Below are 22778 nucleotides of genomic sequence, written 5' to 3' on the forward strand. Positions count from 1 at the left end.
ATTTTTGTTGTTCACAATGTACATTTGTAATGTTTTAATCATATTCTATGAGGGTATTTTAGATATGTTGAGCAACAGGTTTACCTGTTGAAATAAACGCACTTTTTAGTTAATGTGTTTTTTCTCAGCACTTTGGTGTGTGTGAGTTACTAAAGAGAATGGCAAAGAATTGTTTCTGATCACCACGGTGTCCCTGGATCCCTGTTTATGGACTGTTATTAACCCAAAATCATTGACACTATTTCAACTATGTATTGGCTAGAGATCTGCAAAACTACAAAACCTGTCCCTCACATTTAAGCGCGGTGCATTGAACTAAGTTCACTTGTGTCACCCGTGGGTGAAAGCAAACCTTGTAGACCTGAGCCAAATATTCAGTTTATACAACAATCCAAAGACCACTCTATACAGTATTGCTTACAGTTCTGTTTGTGACAGCGAGCAGAAGTTGTCTGCAGTGAGACTGCCAAAACAATATGTATGATTATTAACCGTCCCCTTATGTAAATCATTAGACAGAGTGTTCCCTACATTTGTACTTTTGAAGGAAGACAGTCAAAAACTGAAAAATATGGGCAGAAATACAATAATGCCTGGAATAATTTCAGCATTCCACTTTATTGTTTGATGCGGAATTACCAATAATTACGTGATTACTCCTGCTTGCGTAATCAAGAGTATTTGGGGAGAATAATCCTACTGCAAGAGCACATTTTATTCATGCCTTGCTGCATTTAGCACTGTTTCTAAGTGCAAAATGTATCTTTACATTAATTTTGGACACAATAGTGCATTTTGCACTAAGAAAATAGTGCTAAGTAACGTAGTAGGTTGGGGGAAAATGCCACCCCAAATGCACATGTAGCGAGCTACACACTATTCATGTTCTGTTGCATTTAGCTCTATTTCTTAGTGCAAAATCCAAATGAGCATCCATTTTTACTGCGAGGGGGCATTTTTGTGCTTAGAAACGACGCTAAATGCAGAACTACTCTTCTCGTGTAATTCAAGCATAATCTTGCGGAATTCTTAATTAATTCCTCATGATTATGATACACAGGAATATGCGAGTTAAGCCCACCCCATGAAAATGTACCCATCATCATAATATTAGAAGTGTGAGGTAACTATGTAATCAGATGCTAATTAGCGTGTGTAATTAGCGTGTGTTTTAGGATGTGAAACCCTTACAGAAGCTTACCACACCATTGTGTGTCCTGCACTTAACAGAAAGATATCACAATCACATAATTATGTCTTCACAATTAGATTTCAGCATTATGTCTCATTTGCCTGCATCCTGTCCTGAAAGGTATTGATTCAGCATTTTCTGGGCCCACTTGCTTACCATTGGCCCTCCAATAGACCTTTTTCTCTGACTTAATTTCAAATAAACAGCTCCTAATACCATACTGTAAAGATACAGAATGAAAACTAGGATTCCCAGATGCCTGCAAAAATTAAGGCGAATTAGTATCAAACAGACAAGTAATTCTGTGACAGCTATGCAATACAACAGCATCAGAATATGGTGCTCAGACAATAATCTAAGGTTATCTCTCCTATACATATAGTAATCTAGAATTTTAAAGTCCAGAGGATGGTTTGGGAAAAAGTGGATCTAACAAATCAGGGAAATTCCATAAAGGAACTCAGGTCCAAAATGGAATCAAGTAGGAAAGCGTTAGCATCTCTGAAGCTCTGTCAATAGTCTTCTATGGGTAAAGAATAAGTGTTAGCCTATGGCACACATAAGCAAAAATAAGAAAAGGCATTGGGCATAAGACCTCTCAATGTCCATTAAACAAGCAATGTCTCAAGGAAGGAGGCTCTAGGAAGGTCACTGCAAAGGGATCTGATCAGCATCAGGAAAGAGATTTAAGAGAAGTCCAAACAAAGTCCAAGTGTAACAGTATATTATAATGTGCAAAGTCCTTTGGGCAACACCCACCTCGATCTGATCATCAGGAGTCCATTAAAATCCACAAATCATCATGTTACAGACTGCAACATTGCTGGTTAGTCCCACACTGGACATGGGAATGACATCTTTCTCTCAAACACAGGTAGATGGCAACTTTTTGTCACCAGTTAACTCCGTTCGAGCTCTGTTTCTCCGTGTAACTTCACCAAGGTTGGTTTCTCGGGCTCCTGTTTCCTCTATTTCTAGTACAGTAATGCATCTGTTCTAAACTAACAATGCATGTGAATACCTGCAAGAAATGTCACATTAGCAGAAAAATGAAATCAGCTTCATGTAGCTCCGTGAAATATAGGCCTATAGCGAACAAGTTTAAACATTAACTTCAATGGGGCACATTTTATATACGTGCGCACGTTTAATCACAAATCAATATATGTTTCTAATGCATTACGTTTAATACTACATGTAATTATAACATTCAATAATACGTATGACTGAGAACAACATTTAAAAAAAAAAGTAACAGTCAGTAAAATGATGGTTTATGGTGCCTCCTCTCTTTTTCGTGCAGATGTCACTTTGTGCTGTTTCCAATCATACCACACATATATATATATCTTACTTCCTGGCGGCCACCAGAAGGTAGTTATAGTTAGGACTTGATTTCTATTAAAAAGGCTGTTTTGCAGTTGCCTAAATCTTTGGCACCGGTTTCTAAATCTTCACAAAATGTTCCAAAAATATTTGACACTCACGTCAGCTTGTGTCTGGAAAGTTTCCGGGTGACCCATCAAGCGGGCGAGAAAAAGGGGGGTACCATATCCTGTTTTCCCCATGTTAATTTCTGTAGGAACTTTAGACACAGCTACAGCCTGAACTGCTGAACTGAATTAAAACAAATTTGGCAGGCAGGTAGATGTTGGTCCAGAAAAGGATCTTTTGTGATTTGCTATATATCTGTTCAGTACTTGTGGGGAAATTCAAAGAAATCTCCAGTTGTATATATAGGGACACACAGGATCTGCGACCCTTCTTGATCTCGTGCCAGGATCTGATTGTCTGCCAACACTTCAAACCAAGAAGGGTTGGCAGCCATCTTGTGACTCGGCTTGAATTGAGTCACAGAATAAAAATGTTAAAAAAATGAAAAAGGGGAGGTAGAAAAACTCCATAGGCTACTTGGGGGGATCCCACAGGAGCACTGCAAGGCCAAAAAAGCATTAAAAAAAATCTTCAGCGAGAGTCGCACTGGGTCCGTGGAACCTGTGAACATTTTTCAAAATGAAGTGCAAGTTCCTGCTCCTCACTAATAATCAGTCCCTGGGTGGACCAGGTCCCAGCAGCATTTAAGAAATAGAGGAGCGGGCGCATGAGCCCCTCTCCTGGGGCTAATTATGCCCTGTGGACCACCACCTCCCCGGGGCTTGTTTTGAAAATAAATGTGGGAGTTGCCTGCTTGGCAACCCCCATGCCTTGTGGAAAGCCACTTCCCCAGGGCAAATCTCCAATTAATGCAGGGGGACGCATGTGCCACCCCCACAGCACCAGGGATCGCCACCACCCAGGGCAAAATAAAACTTTAATTCAGGGAGAGCGCACAACTCCCCGGAGCCCTGGGGACTGCCACCCCCAGTACTAAAATTAAATTAATTGGGTGCCCGTGGGGCACCCCTGCAGTCCTGGGGATGCTGCCTCCCTGGGGCAACACTTTAGAATTAAAGTTGGGACCCACGGCCCACTTTCCCCTACACCCGTCAGGCCCTGTGACCAACACCTACCCAGGACTGTATTGTGCAAAGCCGGGGTAATATGTGGCCCCCCTCCTGGAGCTATAGATGGCCCTGGGGACTGCCACACCCAAGGGCTGGCTCTTGCTATGTGCCGGGGTGCCCCCCCCCTGGACTTAGCTGTTTATTATGGATTGGCAGGCGCTTTACCACTCCTGTGAAGCCATAGCAAACTGTGCCCCGCTATCAGCAAGCAAGAGCATTGACAATGCTCCTGTATGCTGAAAGAGGAGCACAAATATGTTTACACACAGAGAGCTGCATGTTTAGCAGCTCCCTATGTGTCAAAGCACCGCTGGCTCTCGCAGGAGCTGGGGAGCTGGAAGGGACTGTGGGGCCTTCAATCTCCCCCCTCAGTCCCCATCACAGGTAACTGGGTGCCCCGGGTGGGACCAGGGCACCTAAAATAGAGTCCGGACCCCAGATGGGGTCCCTGGTACCAAAACTGGCCCAGGAGGGGGGCCGAGTAGCCCACCTCCCCTAATAATAAAAAAACAAGCTTTGCAAATGCAATAGGTCTCACATTTGTAGGAGTTAGAGTTGTTGGCATTATACATACCAATGTTTTTTACGCAGCCATGTTGCAGGGTGCAGTACCATATGTGGCAAAAAGAGTAGGAAGAGCAACAGGTGTGTGCACTCGCTTTGCACACCCCCAGGCACTTTGGTATTACAGACGGGGCCATAGACGCTTGAACATCCCCTTCTGTAATACCGATAGTGCTGGCACACATACAGCACCAGCTCTATCATCAGAGGGCTTTAGTTTATTTGCATGAGGGCATGGTCCCATGCAAATGAGGGCATCCCTTTGTCTCTGCCCCCACGCCAAATTATAGACTCTGATGCACAGTCAAAGAAGCTGTCAGAAGGCGCACTGAAAGTGTGGCACCTAAAAAGTGGTGCACTGTCAGTACGCCCCCTGATGGCAGCCCTCTGGAGGGGGAAAGAGGGTCCTATTGACCCCCAGACATCCCCTTGGAGGCAGGTGCAGTCAGTCACTGCACCGGCCAGCAAGGGGATCTCAAATCCCTCTTTAAAGTGCAGGTCGTGTGCCGCTTGCACAGAGAAACATAGAGCAGCTTTTAAACAGCTGCTCTATAGTTCTCTTGAATGTGCTGCCCCCAGGACTGTGTGAGTTTGTGGCTGTCCTGAGAGCAGCGCATTCTACATGATAGGGTGCACTTTTCCTGTTTGCACCTGGCACACCTGCTTAAAGGTGCACTCTGGCACAAACACAAAATGTGCACATTATCTATATTAGGGCCCAGATGTGCATAGATAGGTTAATGTTAGCGATTTCAATTAGCGTTTTTTCTGAATTTAATGATCCTACCACAGTCAGGGAAACATCTGAAACAGGTTAGAGGGGGTTGACAGATGCGCTGGAGTTTATGCAGCAACGTCACTTTGCTACTGCATGTCAAAATACAGGACACATTGCAAAGCTGTACTAAGAAATTGCAAGTTTCAAAAGCAGCATTTAAAAGCCGCTTGATGACCTCACGTTGAGAACGTCAATAAATCCATGCTCTTCTTGGTATTCTGTAACACAGAGGCAGTGAAGGGCTGCTTAAAGGACACAATTGGAGGCTGTTTTGCATTTTGGAATTTTAAAAAAGCAAGGAAGTCCAGAGAAAAAGCAGAGAGGGATGTGAGTGCAAAAAAGCTCATATTTAAATTTTGTGAAATGGAGTTGAAGATTTTAACTGAAAAACCTGTTGTTCACTATAAAGAGCTATATGGAAATAGCTCTTGCAGTGTTCTGGAATCTCAGAAGAAAATAATCTGAATTGATAAATTCCATTTGAGTTACACAGTGTACCATCCCAGAAATTCACAAAAAGTGGAACCATTTGGGCTCCAGAACAAATGAGAATTTAGTACACTATCTGGCTGAGGCACATGAACCAAGTGGGGGACCCTTACAGCAACCACCACCAAGACCCATGAAAACTCTAATACATTCACATCTACAACCAGAGAGTATTGTTGGTGTATCCACCATAGACATTTCAAACCCCCACCTATGCCCCAAGGTAATACTTTTTAATTCTCTGCTAATTAATGTCATATTTAAGTAGATTTTCTTTAACTGCTATTAGATGCGTTAGTTTTACAAAACAATGTAAATGTTTGTTGAAACATTCAAATGCATTATGGGTGTTGTAGTTCAAACATTGAAGTGTATTTATTTGTTAAAAATCCCCCCTTTAAATTACTTCAATATTAAAAACATTTTCATAATCAGCAAATTCACCACTTTATGGGGAATGAGCTTCTTGTACGGTGCCTATGCTTTTCAGCCCCTTACAATTCATTTACTGGACTTCCTCATGACTGGCTCAATGACCTGATTACAGATAAACCATGGACTGGGTGTGGGAATTGTGCAACTTGTCCACCTGCATCGCTCGTATCATTGCATCATAGCCTCCTGACACAGAGCAGCCCAATTTGTCTTGAGCACTATGAAATTAGGTCACATCACCCATATCTTAAAAAAGATTCACTTGCTCCCCCTGGGCGCACGCAAAACCTTCAAAATTACTTACAAAGTAAGCATAGTTGTCTGCTCACTGACTTACATAATGAACACCACATCTGGGGGCATTTCAACAAGGGCTTTAAAAGCCAAAAAAGCAGAGATAAAACTAGCACCCTATCAACAACAGGGTGCTAACATGCAAATTTGCATGTTAGCACCCTTTTACTCTATGCTTCCCCTTCCATCTCTAATGAGATGCAAAGGAGGTGTTCCAGAGTAAAATAATAGGAGAAATGTCGCTAAGCGACATTTCTCCTATTATCAAGAATATCGCTAACCCTGTTAGAGACAAAAAAAGAAGCGCTAACCTCGGTTAACGCTGCTTTTTTACGTCTGGTATTTTTCTGACTTAGCAATGATATCCTATGGAAGGAGGATATCATGGCTAAGTCTGTCTGTCCCTATCAACAAGCTAACGTGAGATTATCGCTGGGTTTCCAGCGATAATCTCACGTTAGCCACTTAGCGTGAGGATTTTTATTGCTATTGTGATAAGCGTTGCTAATAGTACGCTATCTCAGCGATAAAAATCCACGCTAGCCGGCGATAATTATCCTAGCGCTAAGTGCGCTTAGCGATAATTATCGCCGGTTGTTGTTGATATGCCCCCTGATGAGATAAGAAGAGGAGAAAAAGCAATGCTATCATACAATTGAAAATCACTAACAAAATCTACACTATAAACCAAGCCTGGTCTTGTTCAGCTGCCAGAAGATCGGATCTTATACTGGAGCACATCAGGCAATCCTCGGATCTACTATCAGAAAAGACTCATCTTTTCACAATACAAGTCACAAACTACTCTTATTTTATCTTTATAATTTCTGCTAACGTACCTTTGCTTATGATTGTTCTACATGTAGTTGGGTGTTTGCAAAGCATACTTCACTGCCCACAAGGCTGGGTTAGTGCTTTAAAACTGCATAAATAAGCAAGTGAAAATAAATAACTAAATAAATATTTACTCATTGTTACTGTAGCAACTTTGAGAAATAACCTGAAATCTTCCAGTGTTGCTTGTATGAATGGAGATAGGTGGAAAGAGACAGTGGCTTAACGAAAATTAAAGGCCCCCCCCTGCAAGGTACACAGAGGGGCCTCCGCTCTGTTTTTATTTGGGAGCTGTCAGGCCTGAGTACAGTGCTGAGGGGGCCCCCTGCAGATCGCCCCCTCCCGCACCACGGGGGCTGCGGGGGACTGTGTTATGCTCCTGGAAGGAAAAGGGTTTATGGATAATATTGAGAATCAAAAGTCCTTGTGACTACAAAATTGTCCTCAGAGTCACTTGGTTGATGATGCCAGCGCTTGCTCACGGGATCCTACTGCTTGCCTGATGAGCACTTGGCACGTGTCCTGGTCTCAACAAGGGTCCCGACTGAAGGTACATGCTGACATGCCGCTTTCTAATGCACCAAGGATGAGCTGCTTCACTTTAGTCAACTGCCAAGCCTCAAGCTTATTTCATCTGTCTTGATAATGGCAGATCTAAGCTCCACAGTGACGTTAGCAGATCAGCATAGTTTCACATTTGCCGACTCGGAGGCAATATTGAGGAAAAAACATTTCTACAAATGTTTCCCTTTCCTTCCTAGATGAAGCTGGGTATTTCCTCAATCCACCATGGGTACTAAACCTAAATATCTTTGAAGAAGCCCTCCAATCCAAAATGGAAATGCACACATTTGTTCCTTAGTTTGACCTCAATTCTTAGCTATCTATCAATTCAAAAGAGGCTCTTTTTCTGAAGGTGACTGTATTTCAATCCTGACTTCCTTTTTGCGATCCTTGTTGAGATATTGGGTCAGATATATCAAGTAAAATTGCGATCGCAAATGCTGAAATTCGCAGAATTTCTGCGTTTGCGATCGCAATTTAGCTGTGTGCAATGTAGTTAAGAAAAAACAACTCGCAAAATAAGAGATCGCAAAATTTGTGATTCTCTATTTTGCGCAAGCATTTATAGAATCGCAATTTGCGATTCCCTAAATGCTATTCTAGTTGCCATCGCAAATTACGATATTGCTGTAAGGAATCACTAATTACCGCCAACTTGAAACTTGGTGGTAATTTGCGATTACCTTGAAAAATGCACTTTTTAGCATTTTTCAAAGTGCCATGTGGCACACATACATGGCCTAGGGCATGTATGTGTGCCACATGTGCACATATGCACATTTCAGGGTTGTAACAGGGTGTTCGTTAGGAACCCTTGCACCCTTGAAATTGCGTGCGCAATTTGCGAGTACTTATTGAGTACTCGCAAATTGCACACGCAATTCCCATTCATTCCTATGATCCAGCGCGAGACCGGAGAAAAGGGAAATATATATATATACACAGCTATCCTCCCTGCGTCATAGACCCGACGTCACACTAGCTCATTCACACATGCAGTCATTGGTTGGGCCCATAACACCAACACTCACACGTCTCCACTCACAAGTCTGCACACAGGAGGGATAATGATTTCACGCTAGACATGTGGGGGGGTACCTTATTACCTATAGGGAAGAAGAGTTATTTAACAGAATATACATTAGCATTCACCACCTATATATTCCTAATGCTAAACATCAAGGCACTCCACCCACTTGGTCGACGGACCAATTAGTTGAATTGGTTGATAGTGATTTAGAACCAGCTAAAACACATTTTAAGACTCAGAATCCTTTAATCTCTTTATCGAAAAACCACAAACTCATCATTTCTGTTAATCAAATATTTGTTTAACTAAATATTATTTGCAATTAATTTCAACATATATGATTAATCAAAGTTTAAAATATTTAGTCAATTAATACAGTTCGCAGGACATTTATATTTACCTATTCTTGGTATCTGGATTTTTCCTAATTCATTTGGCTCTGCATAACCGAATTTAGCCGTTAATTGTCCAAATAAAGCAGGCCAAAGCTCAAAGCCCAAAAGTTCTTTGCTCAGCACGTTACAGTCCCAAAGATCTTCAAAGGACCAGAAATCGTGCAAGCATCTATCATCGCCTGTGGGGTCAAAGAGGGTGTGCAGTCATCGAAACCGCCGAATGCATAAACCTCTCCCTATTCTACTACTCTTTTTATAATAAATTTTGGGATAAGATGAAACATTTTTAGGCGACGAAAGTCTGTGATTGGCTGATTGGAAAACGTCCGATTTTTATTCTATGAGGATTTTGCTGGTTCATTTCCGTAGCTGTAGTTGCCCTTATGCAACAATGTTTAAGGTTTACTTGCATGTCCCAATTGTTCATTTAGACCAGTTTTTACTGACTGAAGTTTGGCACTGCACCAAGATCCTATCCTTGACCGGGACATGGTGAGCAGAGGTTGTCAGGAAGTTCACGGAGCCATCCGAGTCTGCACAGTAGGCATCGCGCTCACGAGACGGTGGCCACTTCTGAACTCGATTTTCGGACGCCATTTTAGGTCGGCCCAAATGTCAATTTAAGCGAAACAAACACAAAAGAATAATTAATACAAAGAAATGATGATTGTAATGTTAAACCATCACTATTCCCTTTATGTATTAGTATTTTCCTAGCATATAGCAATATTTAAAGCGATAATACTCACCTTTTAGGATCCAAACAGGAATGCAAACATCACATGACCAACATAAATCATGCAATATCTATTACCACATGTACTACTATAAATATGCGTACATATTTTAGTTATTAGAGTTCATTTGTCATGCAAATAGCAATTTCCCATGTGTAATTGGTGTATGCAAATGATTGATTTAGTTTCACACTACACTCCGTTACTAAAATTATAATCAGTAGGTTATATAGTTAGTCTTTTCATGTAAAATAGAGGAGGTACACAAAATTTTGTTCTACCTGCTACATCACCTACGGGCCTCTTGGCCCATAGAAATGAATGGGAAGCCATTCCTTATTTGTAACTCGCAATTTGCGAGTCGCAAATAAGGAATGTGTAGGAATCGCAAAATATTAGCAGATTCCTACATACATTGCATTTTGCTTGTCTATAATAGCGAATCGGTAAAATTCGCTATTATAGACTTGCAAAGTGTAATGTTGATACATCTGGCCCATTGGGTTGAACGCTGCACATTTTAATCTACATGTGTTACTGGAAGGGAAAGCAGTGTTCTAGACTAGATTTTTGTTTTCTTGTTTCTTTTTTAACTCTGTGGATTTTCTCGTGTTTGGTCCTAGCTATTCCATACTGTTTCATCAATTTGTAAGTAGTGGCTATTTGAAAGCTTGCACATTCTAATTCAGGCCAGTTCCTATTTAGATTTCAACTCCAGACAACCTTTAGGTGCATGTTGCCAATACACCTACTAAGTACAATAGAAATACTTACAGTGGACTTTAGGTAGGTCAGCCCAATACATACAAACTGGATGACTTTCTGTTCAAATAAATGTTCTTGCTTTTTATTCATTTGGTTTCTTTCCTTTACTCTCGCTTCTGTCTGTCCCTACTCTACACCAAAGCTTCGTAGAATGTTTCTGATTGGATGGGCTGCTTCTTCTCACTTCTGTCAATCAGGAAACTATATTTGTCTTTATCATTCAGCACTTGGTGGGAGTGCATGACTTTCCTCTCTGTTTCTTGTGCTCTTGTTTTGTTTTCACCTCCTTTTTCCACTGTTTGTGTTGTTTCCCTGCTCTTTTTTCGCTGCTCTCTCACCACTCCCCTCTGTTGCTTCCACCCCCTTCAAATGCATATTTTCTCCTCCTTCTGTTGTCCGATGCTTCCCCCACCCCATCTTTCCACTCCTTCATTGCTCTTACCTCCCTCCAGTCGCGGTGTTGGCTCTAGAGTTTCATGTTTCCCCTTCTTGATTCTTGGCCCCTTCTTGGTCCTTGTTACCACTCACTTAGAAACTCGACATTTTCCCCCTGCAGTGGCGGCCACCAGTAACAAAGGGTGGTGAGGCAGGTGGAGGAGTGCGGTGAGAGACCGAGCGTGGTGAGAAGGGGAGGTTAATAACTATTCAAAAACACTTTCCTGAGTCCGCCAGCTGCCTCCTGCTTCGCGTTACTCAGCCTGAGACAGCTGGTCAAACACACATGAGCACTTAGGGACTAGGGAGTACACAAGCACTTTTCCTCTCCCTCCATGCCCCGCCCCTCCTTGCACAAGCTGGCAAACAAAAAAATAAAACAATGCTAAAGCATTGTTTTATTTTTCCTTTGCTGGCTCTGCCCCAGGCAGGGGGGGCGACGCTCCTCCACCATTGCGGAGGAGCCACCACTGCCCCCCTGTTTGCTTATAATCATCTTATCCACTGCTGAGTTTTTAATTTAAGTGCTGCTGGTATTTCATTTTATTTTTCCTACACTTCCTCGACCATCTTTCCCTCCTTCCTTCTTTCCTCTCGCCTTTTTCTTTTTCCACCATGAGCTCCTCATTTCAAAACACCCGCAACCCCTGTCACTTTCTTCGTCTGCAGCTCCACCAAGTGCTACGCATCCGGGGTTAGACTAACACATTTCAGGTTACGCCTAGTAATACTGCAAGGTACATGATTTGACAGGAATATCAGCTGATATCTGCTGCTATTCTCTCTACCCTAGCTGTTACAACAATCCTGGCTGGCAAAAAAAGAGCATGGGCTGAGATCCGATGCCATATCATGGAGTCATTTTACAACTTTTATTTTGTGTTCTGGACCACAGGATCCCAGAGGGAGGGGTGCTGCATGAGCATGGATGGAGAAATGAGGCAGGAGCATCAAGGGAGTTCATTAAAACAAAATGTCAACCCTGGTCCGCCCTTATTTAAATGCAACCTATCATTAATAGCGCATACAAAAACTCAACACCAGGAACCATAACTTTGGCTTCTCATGATCCACAGCTTGTTATCAATGCCAAAAAACAGATGCATCAACATAATTGTGGGAATATATTTTGTATCTATTTTCAGTTAATGCATCTTATGCTTCCATTATATTTGGTTACTTTTTTTTACTTTACTTCAGTATGTTTTTATGTTTCTTTCCTGTGATAAATAACACTACACATCTGGTAGGAATATAATTAGCAATGACATACGTCCGGTGATGAACTCACAAGAAATTCCAGGGGCTTCCTAAACAGGTTCACCATGTAATTTACCAATGGAGAGTCATGGATTGGAATATTTATGCACCCATCAATTAAAACATGAAGCCCTCACTGTGAGTGATCTGGTAATTGAGCTGGAATTTCACCATCCTGTGACTGGGGACTATTCAATCCTAGTTGGACCCTAAGGGTCCATTAAGAAATGAATAATTACCAGGGAACTGGTCATTCGATGTCCATTTCCAGTGGTCATTTCTATAACCCTTCGCTTACTTTCACACAGGAATTTCGGCTTTCAGCCAAAAAACACTGGGTGTAAATAAAAAGATCTACAGTGTTTCCACAGAGTTCATAATTCCATCGGAATTAAGAGGCCACTCGCACTAAGGACCCAGGTCACCACCATGAATTTAATTTTCTTCTCAATGATGTTTATCGCTTTATGCCAGCAGAGCTACAACCTTCCATATGAAAGTATCAGACAGTCCTTGAATATGCTGCTTCATACTTCTTCCTGTGTGTACTCTTGTTAGCAGATGCCTGACTTTAATATGGCTCCTTTCACTGACGCTTCAGTACTGCTCCAGTCACCCATTTCACACAATGATCAGTTGAGAGACTCTGACCACATGTCTCTCTAATCTCTTACATGAGGTGCCAGATTAACAGTTCTGCCTGGAATACTTTTTGCTTCTCAGTGTCATTACATGCATTTCCTAAAGTCACTCTGGTTTAATCATGAGATATGCAACTTTCATTTATGTCCATTTGCCTAGAGATGAGGTAAGGACATTGCCTCCACACTGCTTTGCTGGTGATGCCACTGATGTGATTTTGTAGTATATGTTATCATTGGGCATGTCAAGGTCCTCCTTCCCTGCTCATTGCATGAATTAATTTGTTGTCCTCAATTTCATTTCTATACATATACAACATTTTATACTTTATATGAGGGTCTCAGGTCAGAGTCCAGTGGAGTTCCATGATAGGAGAGCAATGGCACTGGCTGGCTAGCCACACACCTTCCTTTTAGCATTATGAAAATGACGTCTGTCATTGCAATTAAAAACTGATATTGCAACGAAAGCACAATAAAGTGTTGGGTGCTAATTAATAGAAATGTGCTTTCCAAATGACATGAATCAACAAGGGATTTTTATTTTACAGCAAAAGCATATCTGTGCCAATAGCATAATGTAGCTGCTGCATTATATACATTGTTTCTTCTTACATATATTTCTAATTTGATTTTCATTACTCTACTGTCCTTTTCTTTTATGTCCTCAGAAAGGTGCAATCAAGCATGTAAGGTCTATGGCCTTCTTGGAACCCTGGCTTAAACAGTGCTGGAGATATGGAGGCATCTGTTTCACTGTCTTATAATGCAACCCAGAAGATTTCCACCACTTGCAACATCAACACATGGATTACGTTAACCATCGCCTTGGTACTATTTTTGAGTGTCTTTCTATTTTTCATCTTCCTAATGTTGTACGTGTTCTTTACCACGGCCCATCTCCGGCAGCAGACGCGCTACATCTTGTTTGTGTACACTCTGGTCACTGATACTGTGAACCTCACCCTTTGTGTGCTTCTCTTTTTTTTAACCTTTGCTGTATATAGGACACCAGTAAGCGGCTGCTATTTTATTGTTATAATAGCAACGTCCACCTTCCATAGCAGCCGCAATGGCCTGGCTGCCATGGCCCTAGAACGCTATGTGGCTATTTGTTTCCCTTTGAGACATGCAGTGATCTGCCGGGCGGAGAGGTCTTGGGTGGTAATCATGGCCATCACTACTATTGGGTTCTTTCCACCTTTTATTGACATAATGATCCTGAGCTCATCGGCGCCACACAACTTTTTCTTTCAGAGACTAATATGTCATCGTGATTACTTAACATTGATACCCCAACAGAAAATGGCGATGTATGTGACTGATGCTGTTATCTTTACTGTTATAGCTTTGATAATTCTGTACACATACATAAATATTATGCTGGAAGCCAAGAAGATGAGTGGGGACAAAGCGTCCTCATCCAAGGCCAGCAAGACTGTGATACTCCATGCTGTTCAGCTGTTACTAAGTTTGACCTCTTTCACTGCCTCCATTTCAGAAAATATCTTCCAAGAACAGGTAGCCTTTGTTAGGTTTTTTAATTTTTTTACTTTTATGTTATTCCCAATTTTTTTAAGTCCATTGATTTACGGCTTCCGAGATGAGAATTTCAGAATTCATATACAACATTTTTTTACATGCCGGCCTCATAGGATCAACTCTGGGGACCACCAACCATAAAGCCAAATGTTTGATTTGCAAAGATTCAGGAGGCTGTGTTAATATATTTCAAGATTTTTGACTTGTAATAGTTAATAAAGAGGAGAGATTTCTAGAGTCACCCAAATAAAGATGTTTTTTGAGCAATGATCTCATTATGAGCATCTGATACAAGCTGTTTCATTTTAGCATTTGTATGGTTTGTTGACATGCGGCCTTTTATAATGGAGAATGAACCAGCAGGTATACTGTTATTATAGCTAAACAAGCCCAGCTACTTTTTCTTGAAATTATTTATTGACATTTCAAGCATATTTTATTCTCTGCAATATCTTTATGTTAAAGGTACCAAGTGTAGATTCTGGTCACATAATAACCATTTCCTACTCCGCTTAAAATCGTAGTTGCCTTGAATATCACCAAAGAAAGAGCTAGGCCAAAATAGTGATGTGTTATTATTAGTTGTGACAAAATTAAAACATGTTAATGCTTCTGTACTAGGAATTTTCTAATATTGAATCTGGATATTTGTGTCACATCTGCTCTCACCCTCTCATGTTCATAATCAAATAGTTCATTTTAAAAAGCTTTTTGAAAGTATGGATCAGTGAGGCTGACAAAGTAATATATTTCAAAGTCCCAAACGTTTATCCCCATTATTTTAAATAAAGTTGGATACTTTTCAAAGGGCCATTTTTGGCGATCTACTATCCTGAAGAAATTTCTGTAGCACTAATTTGATTCGCTTGCACAGGCGCCTGGATGGCAGTGGATGTGAAACTCACAGCAGTTAGATTATTGTTGTAGAATATTAACATTGTTCACCTTGACCTAGAGCCATAGCTGGAGGATAGAGAATTTACAGCCTGAATTGAAGACAGAGTACACTGACATTTGCTTGTCCGTGTAACTTCAAGCGTTTTCCAGGATCCACCTTGCAATACTTCCACAAGCTAAAATGACATTGGCTAAGAAGTTGTTCCTGCTAATTGGAAGGAACGGGGACTTGCAGAGCTCTATTAAAAATGCTGCAGCAGACAAGAAGTGGATGGGTCGGGTGTGGGATGACCCAGCATAGGAACATATATCTGCATTCCCTCTGAGCTGCTCCAACATAGTTTTTGTACCGAATGTCATTACACTGTCTTGTAAGTGCAGCCATTATATTTTAACACCCCATCACTTGAATGTATGATAGGAAGGGGAAGCAATCAATACTGCTTTCCAAATGTAAAGGCTCATAACTTTTCCACACCATTATCGAACTATTCCAAAGTAATTCCATACACAGCAGTCTGCTGGTTCATCTTAGGAATCATAGTTCCATTGGGCACAGAGCAATTCATAGTGTCTGTTCTTCCTGGCCCCCACAGGGAAGCAGATGGCAAGGCTACCTGCACTTTGTTTCACATTCCATTTGAGATGGTTACTGCCTTTCTTTTCAGGACACACAAACTCTCATCCATTCTCTGTGGTGTCCTTCAAGTTGCCTTACAGTTACTGATCTATTTCAATGTATGAATTACCGTTGGCTACTCTGACCCAGGAATATGGTTTCCAATTTTACTCTTTCACTAATGACACCCAAATACTCATCTGTTTGAACAGAGTTCTGACCTCATTGGCTCCTGATTCCATCTCCCACTAATTGACTTCAAATAAAACCAAATAGTCAGGTGCCTTGTAACTTCGGTCTACCATTGCATCCAGAGCGGGTTGCTAAAAGACCTAAATTTCATTGGCGGCCAGTGCAAAACAAAAGTGGGGATGTGGGGGGACTTGGAATTTAGGGAAAAATAATAACAAAAAAAGTACCTCTCACTGCTGCCGACAGCCGCCTAGTTATTTCGATCCCAGCAGTCACTGGGAAAGCAGAGGCTCCCCACCCAATCCCGGCTCTGCTCTCATGATATGAGAGCTACACAAGAATTGGCCGGAATGGAAATGTTGTGCCACTCACACAGTGCGTGGGTGCCTGCAGCTTTTTTCCAACCTGGCTGTGCAACACAGCTGGGTTGGAAAAAATAGAAGTAAGCATGTCTGTTTGGCCGGCATAAGAAAGCCGGCCAAATTGACATATAAGTTCCCACCACGCCTGCCTATCATTGCGCAGCTTGCCCTACCCTACATACACATCCCTAAGCCAATGCCAGGCACAGAAACATAAAATGACATCCCGTATAGAGGAGCTGCCCCTGGTAAATTTGGCAATGCAATGGCCCTTCACCTTGAGGTACGAGCATGCTTCTTCTAGTTGAATATTATTTGTAAAGGGCCCGATGTACAATGCATTTTTATGGTGGAAAACATTCTGAGTTTGAAGTTGCAGCTGAAAATATGGGTTTGCTAATGTACCAGGCCCATTTAAAGAGTCTGGGCCCGATTCACAGAACTAACTTAGGACAAAATCCTAAACTTACTACCATTTTGGTATTCACAGAAGGCACTTACTCATTTTGGTATTCACAGAAGGCACTTACTCATTTCGGTATTCACAGAAGTTAGGAGTCCTAACTTTAGGACTCCTAAATGCCTTCTGTGAATACCGAAAGTCTTAAAATTAGGATTTTTCTCAGTTTAGTAGTAGTATAGTTAGGACTCCTAACTTTAGGACTCCTAAATGCCTTCTGTGAATACCGAAAGTCTTAAAATTAGGATTTTTCTCAATTTAGTAGTCCTAAGTTTAGGACTCCTAACTTTAGGACTCCTAAATGCCTTCTGTGAATACCGAAAGTCTTAAAATTAGGATTTTTCTCAGTTTAGTAGTAGTATAGTTAGGACTCCTAACTTTAGGACTCCTAAATGCCTTCTGTGAATACCGAAAGTCTTAAAATTAGGATTTTTCTCAATTTAGTAGTCCTAAATTTAGGACTCCTAAATGCCTTCTGTGAATACCGAAAGCCTTAAAATTAGGATTTTTCTCAGTTTAGTAGTTGTAAAGTTAGGAGTCCTAACCTTAGGACTCCTAAACTGAGAAAAATCCTAATTTTAAGGCTTTCAGTATTCACAGAAGGCATTTAGGAGTCCTAAAGTTAGGAGTCCTAAACTTAGGACTAATAAATTGAGAAAAATCCTAATTTTAAGACTTTCGGTATTCACAGAAGGCATTTAGGAGTCCTAAAGTTAGGAGTCCTAACTATACTACTACTAAACTGAGAAAAATCCTAATTTTAAGACTTTCGGTATTCACAGAAGGCATTTAGGAGTCCTAAAGTTAGGACTCCTAACTTCTGTGAATACCGAAATGAGTAAGTGCCTTCTGTGAATACCAAAATGAGTAAGTGCCTTCTGTGAATACCAAAATGGTAGTAAGTTTAGGATTTTGTCTTAAGTTAGTTCTGTGAATCGGGCCCTCTGTTATCATGTACTGTTTCTTTAAATTACCTCTGGTTGGTAAACTATGCTCTGCTTGCTGAGTTTGTGGGGTTTTTTGCACTCTGCGTTCCTCAGAGCTCACGGAAGTTCGAAAAAATCTGCTCCGTGAAGCAAAGCAGAGTTATTTTCCTCGCTCGTGCTCATCAACATCAAGTTAGCAAGAAAGGAAAATGCACCTCCCGGCGAGATTTTACCTCGCTCATGCTAGTCAACGTCTAGTTGGTGAGAGCGAGCGAGAAAAATCACCTCTCACAAGTTTTCTGAACGCAGGCGTCGGATTTCTTAATGCAAGTGTTCACGTATGCCTGTGACCGCTCACATTGAGAAACCTTCCATTAGTGTTTAGAAAGCTGCTGCTCTCGTAGAAAATCTACCCGAGCAGCAGAAAGAAAACAGCGCCTTCTTGCTCTGTGCATGGTGCCATTTGCAATGGTTTTCCAGTGCTCTGCCAGGCTTGCTTTAAAAGAAATTGCAACCCTATGCCAATTTGGTATCAGAAAATTTTGTGTTGTGGACATCCCTTGCAAATATTGAATCGATATGTGATGTATAAATGTTTTTCAACCATATTCCTGTTGCATAATGTTAAAAACGTAAAGATTTCTGTATTGAGGTGTAACCCATTTGCAGAAGGTAATGTAAACAACAGCACGTTTGTTGGAATGTAGGCAGTGGTCCAGGGAACCACTTTCAACTATATCATCCACTATCAATGAAACCTTAAAAAAGACTATTTTATTTTAAACGTAGTCCCATTTTGTTTGAGGAGAATGGGCTCCAATAAAAAGAAAATATACTTTATTTAATAATAAGATGGGGTGGCCTGCTGACCCTAGCACGCCACCATTCTTGTGATGGCCACCAATCAAACTGAGCCAAATTTTTGACCTACCACATTAACAAGCAGGTCAGATTACAATCCACTCCTAATCGGAATGTTATGAACCAACCTATTAATACATAGATAGGGTGGTAAAATTCTAGTACAAGCGTGTGTGATGTTAACCATAGGTTTTGTACAGGAATGGTTTCCTTCTAGTACAAAATACTATTCTCAGACATAGTTCTTCACGTTTCTCACTTTTCATGTATGCTATACAGTGCAGAACACAGGCAAAGTTAAAAACGTTCTGAGATAAGGAAACTTTGCTGACAGTTTTGTAAGGAAACATTCAACATAGTAAAATATTTCATTGCAAATGTATCATGTATTGAAAAAAAATGAGTTGTAAGTTACCATGTGATAGTGGCGAGGTAACATCTGATTTCACTCAGGTAATCAGCAGGGTACACTGTGGTGGGCATTATTGGTTCACAGGATTCTTCTTCATCAGCAGTGGCACTGCTCGGGCCGGGTCAGTTGTGACATGGTCATGACAACCATAATCACAGGCATATGTCAGTTGCCACACAGCATGTTAATCTCATCTTCAGTCTTTCAGACTGATGAGCACTCTAGGGTAAATGCCATTACTGCATCGACTGAGGTGAGAGTGGGAGCCACTCAGACATGCTTCAGAAATGCCACTCTTTCCTCAATGACTTCAGTAACCCGGTCCCAGGCTAGAGCACCAATAATGCTAATTGAGAGTCACTTGCAGATGAATGGACCACAGCATCACTGTCAATCTTCTCTTATCATATCAGCATTCACCTATGCCAGTAGGGTAGGCTCAATGCTGTCCTTCACTAAGACAGGACAGCTTTGGTTTCCAGGTCACGACAAGCCATTTCTCCTCCATATTAGATGCCTGGTGATTACATTTAAAACTAGAACAAGTGGGTCAGCAGATGCCACTTGTACAGGGATGGGGGATAGAAGATGTAGATTCTAAGTCTGTCCTTCTCATGCTCGTGATTTGCTTTTGTCTTGAGTGATGCTCTCCACAGCAGGATTGTATCTATGCTGAAGCACCCACAATAGAGGCTCAAGGAGGAGTGAGCAGCATGTGTCCAACAATCAACTTACATAGAGGATAGTGATCAGGAAGAGAGACAAAGGGCTGACCCTTTTCCCAAAAAATCTTCAAATCCTGGTAACAGGAACTACAGTCCCACCCTTCTTCATGACCACCAACCAAATGACACTTTTGGCAAGAGTAATCAGCAGCCCTCTATGTCAAGAGGACTTAATCAAATTGATAAGGTTTGTAGGATAAGAAGCTGTCTCCTCCTTACCTACTTTAGTGTTGGGGTTCCATCCCTCAAGTCTCATGAATGGCTTCAAAACATTTGGACTGTCGAGGAAAGCAACTACACCTCCATCTTGTGCAGATGAATAGGCCAGGGCTTTCCAAGATAGTACCGACAGGTCTGTGTCAGTCTGGTTCACTCTTACACTCATGCAGTGTGTGTGAGAAGCTGACCTGGTATATGATGTCCACTAATGTAAGTGGGCACCTTGCACCAGTCCAGACAACCCTTATTGTGATTTAAGAGGTCTCAGAAAACCTTAGAAAGCTATCCAAGTGGTAGCTGAGGAGAGCAGCCTTCAAACTTAGTCTTGAAGGAGTATAAAGCAGCTTGTTTTACAGGAATGCAATCGTATAGTATAAATTAAATGAAAAAGAACCATACAAGGTATTTAAAAAAATATGTATTTATTATATAAAACTCTCTAGTACGTTCCAGTATCTCCCGCAAGGAGATATACACAATAGCACACACTACTATAGCAAAGAAATCACAGTAAATAGCACTAATACACAGTTGGCCCGGGGGGAACCAAACTATATAATAAGAAAGTGGTATAAGAACGATGACTCGAGTCACGACAATGTCAAGAGGTTGTAGAATCGCTGGGATCCCAAGGAACCACCCAAGGTAAGTAGACAGGGACCTCGCGGAGGGCACGTGCAGTGTGAGAACACAACCGCGGGCTCTGTACAACTCTACGTGTCAGTTGCGGTTCGATTTTTAAAGATTAGGGACCCTTCCCAGTGGACCCTGAAGAAACCCAGTGGAAAACAGAAGGTTGGAGAGCCACCCTACCCGTGGATACCGTGGTACCCAAGTTACCCATACCAGGGATGCCGGGTGCATAGGTGTGAAGTGGCATCGGACACTGCCGTTGAATCCAATGGAGGACTTCAGGAAAGTGCTGATACTGAATGAGGAGAAAGTGTCCATGGGAATCCAAACTCGGATTCTTGATGAAGAGTACCTAAAAGCAGAGGGGACAGAGTCTGTGTCAATTGAGAGTGACCAGAGGCTCAGTAGATGAATGCCCACCGATGTCTGGTGGTTCAGGACAGATGTCGATGACCTTGACTCTGCATCTGTGGGGACCAGAGGATGCTGAGGATGACCAGGAGCCGGACATGAGCTGTCTCATGAAGGATGTTAAGTGCTGAGGGCTCCGTGTCCGGCGGGAGCACCAACAAGCTTTGGCCAAAAGCAACCCATGCAGGAAGTAAAGAAGTTGCAGGGAGAGGATCAGCAAGGCCCATCAGACTCACCACAAGCAGGGGAGTCAGGGAAAGCCCAGAGCAATCAGGGGACCCCAAAGAAAACAAAGATGACCCTCAATTGAACCCACAGGCCAGGAGGCACAGGGATCACGAGAGGACCTTGAACAGCTCACCAAAAGGAGCAGGCCACGGTGTCCACGAGGTGGTGTAGCTGAATATCTTCGTGCAAGAAGTTGCCGGAGGTTGGGGCTACTTGAAGCCCAATGAACTTGTCGCAGAGTTGCCAAGAAGCATATACACTTGCAAAAGTAAGCAGTTTGGTTAATGCACCCTTACGAGGGATTCTGACCTCAAACTTGGTGAGAGGGCAGCTCGGGCCTGAGAAGACGTAGATAACCACCACCTGTGTTGTTGATCCCTTCGGATTCTGTGGGAGCTCTTGATCAGCAGACCAGTCAGCAGTGTTGAGGTTTCTGTGAATGTAGGGAAGTGATCCCTTCAATTCAAGATAGATTATCTTCAAGTGACTTGGATCATCCACAGGTCCTGCATGGATCCTGTATGGTGCACAGGCACAGACGATGCATCAGACTGAAAGGGAGACGAAGTAAGGCCCAAATGATGTCCAGCGAGCTCCAGAGTGCCCAGACAGTAGAAGTGCAGTGGTTCAGTTCTGAATCTTGTCCACGGCAAATCTAGGGACCTACACCCAGGTAAGCCCTTAAGTACCCTAAGGAAAGGGTGTTAAGTTTCAGGGGACCATCCAAGGGAAGGGTGTCAGGATCCCTAATGTGAGTCCCAAAGCGAAGCGCAAGGAACTTAGTTCAATAGGCATTTCGGTTATGAATGGGCTTCAATGGTCGAGTTTGTGGCATGCCCGCAATTCCAAGATGGCCGCTCAGGCGCTGGGGTCTGCGGTCTAGTTGTTTACAAATCCAGAGAGACGATGTGACGCGCGCACGCCTGAAGTAATGCGCACTTCACCAAGACATTTCCTCAGAGAAGACGTGTTCGAGTGTGTTCCCAGTTCTGAAGTGAATATTTTGAGTAAGAAGCTTTCCAGAGTAACGCTTGAGAGTAGTTTCGAGTCAAGACACCGATACTTACCGAAGAGGTCAGAGAAGCCGCTAGAGTCCGTAGTGGGCTACTTACCGGGAGTCGAGTTCGGAGTCACCTCGTCTCTACAGGGAAAGACGAGTGAAGACTTCAGCCGCACCTGAAAAGAAAAACCGAAGAAAGCTAAGTGAATTACTAATAGATTATTCGTTCACATTAAAATGTAAGCAGTGTTTAGTGACGCAATAAGAATAACACTTACCAGGGTCAGCAGAGATCAGCATACAGAGTCCTGTAACAGAAAAGGAAGAAAATTTTAGGATTTACTGAGAAAAGGTTCCAGAGGAAAAATTAATAG

Source organism: Triturus cristatus, chromosome 8 (assembly GCF_964204655.1).
Source record: "Triturus cristatus chromosome 8, aTriCri1.1, whole genome shotgun sequence".
Taxonomy (NCBI): domain Eukaryota; kingdom Metazoa; phylum Chordata; class Amphibia; order Caudata; family Salamandridae; genus Triturus; species Triturus cristatus.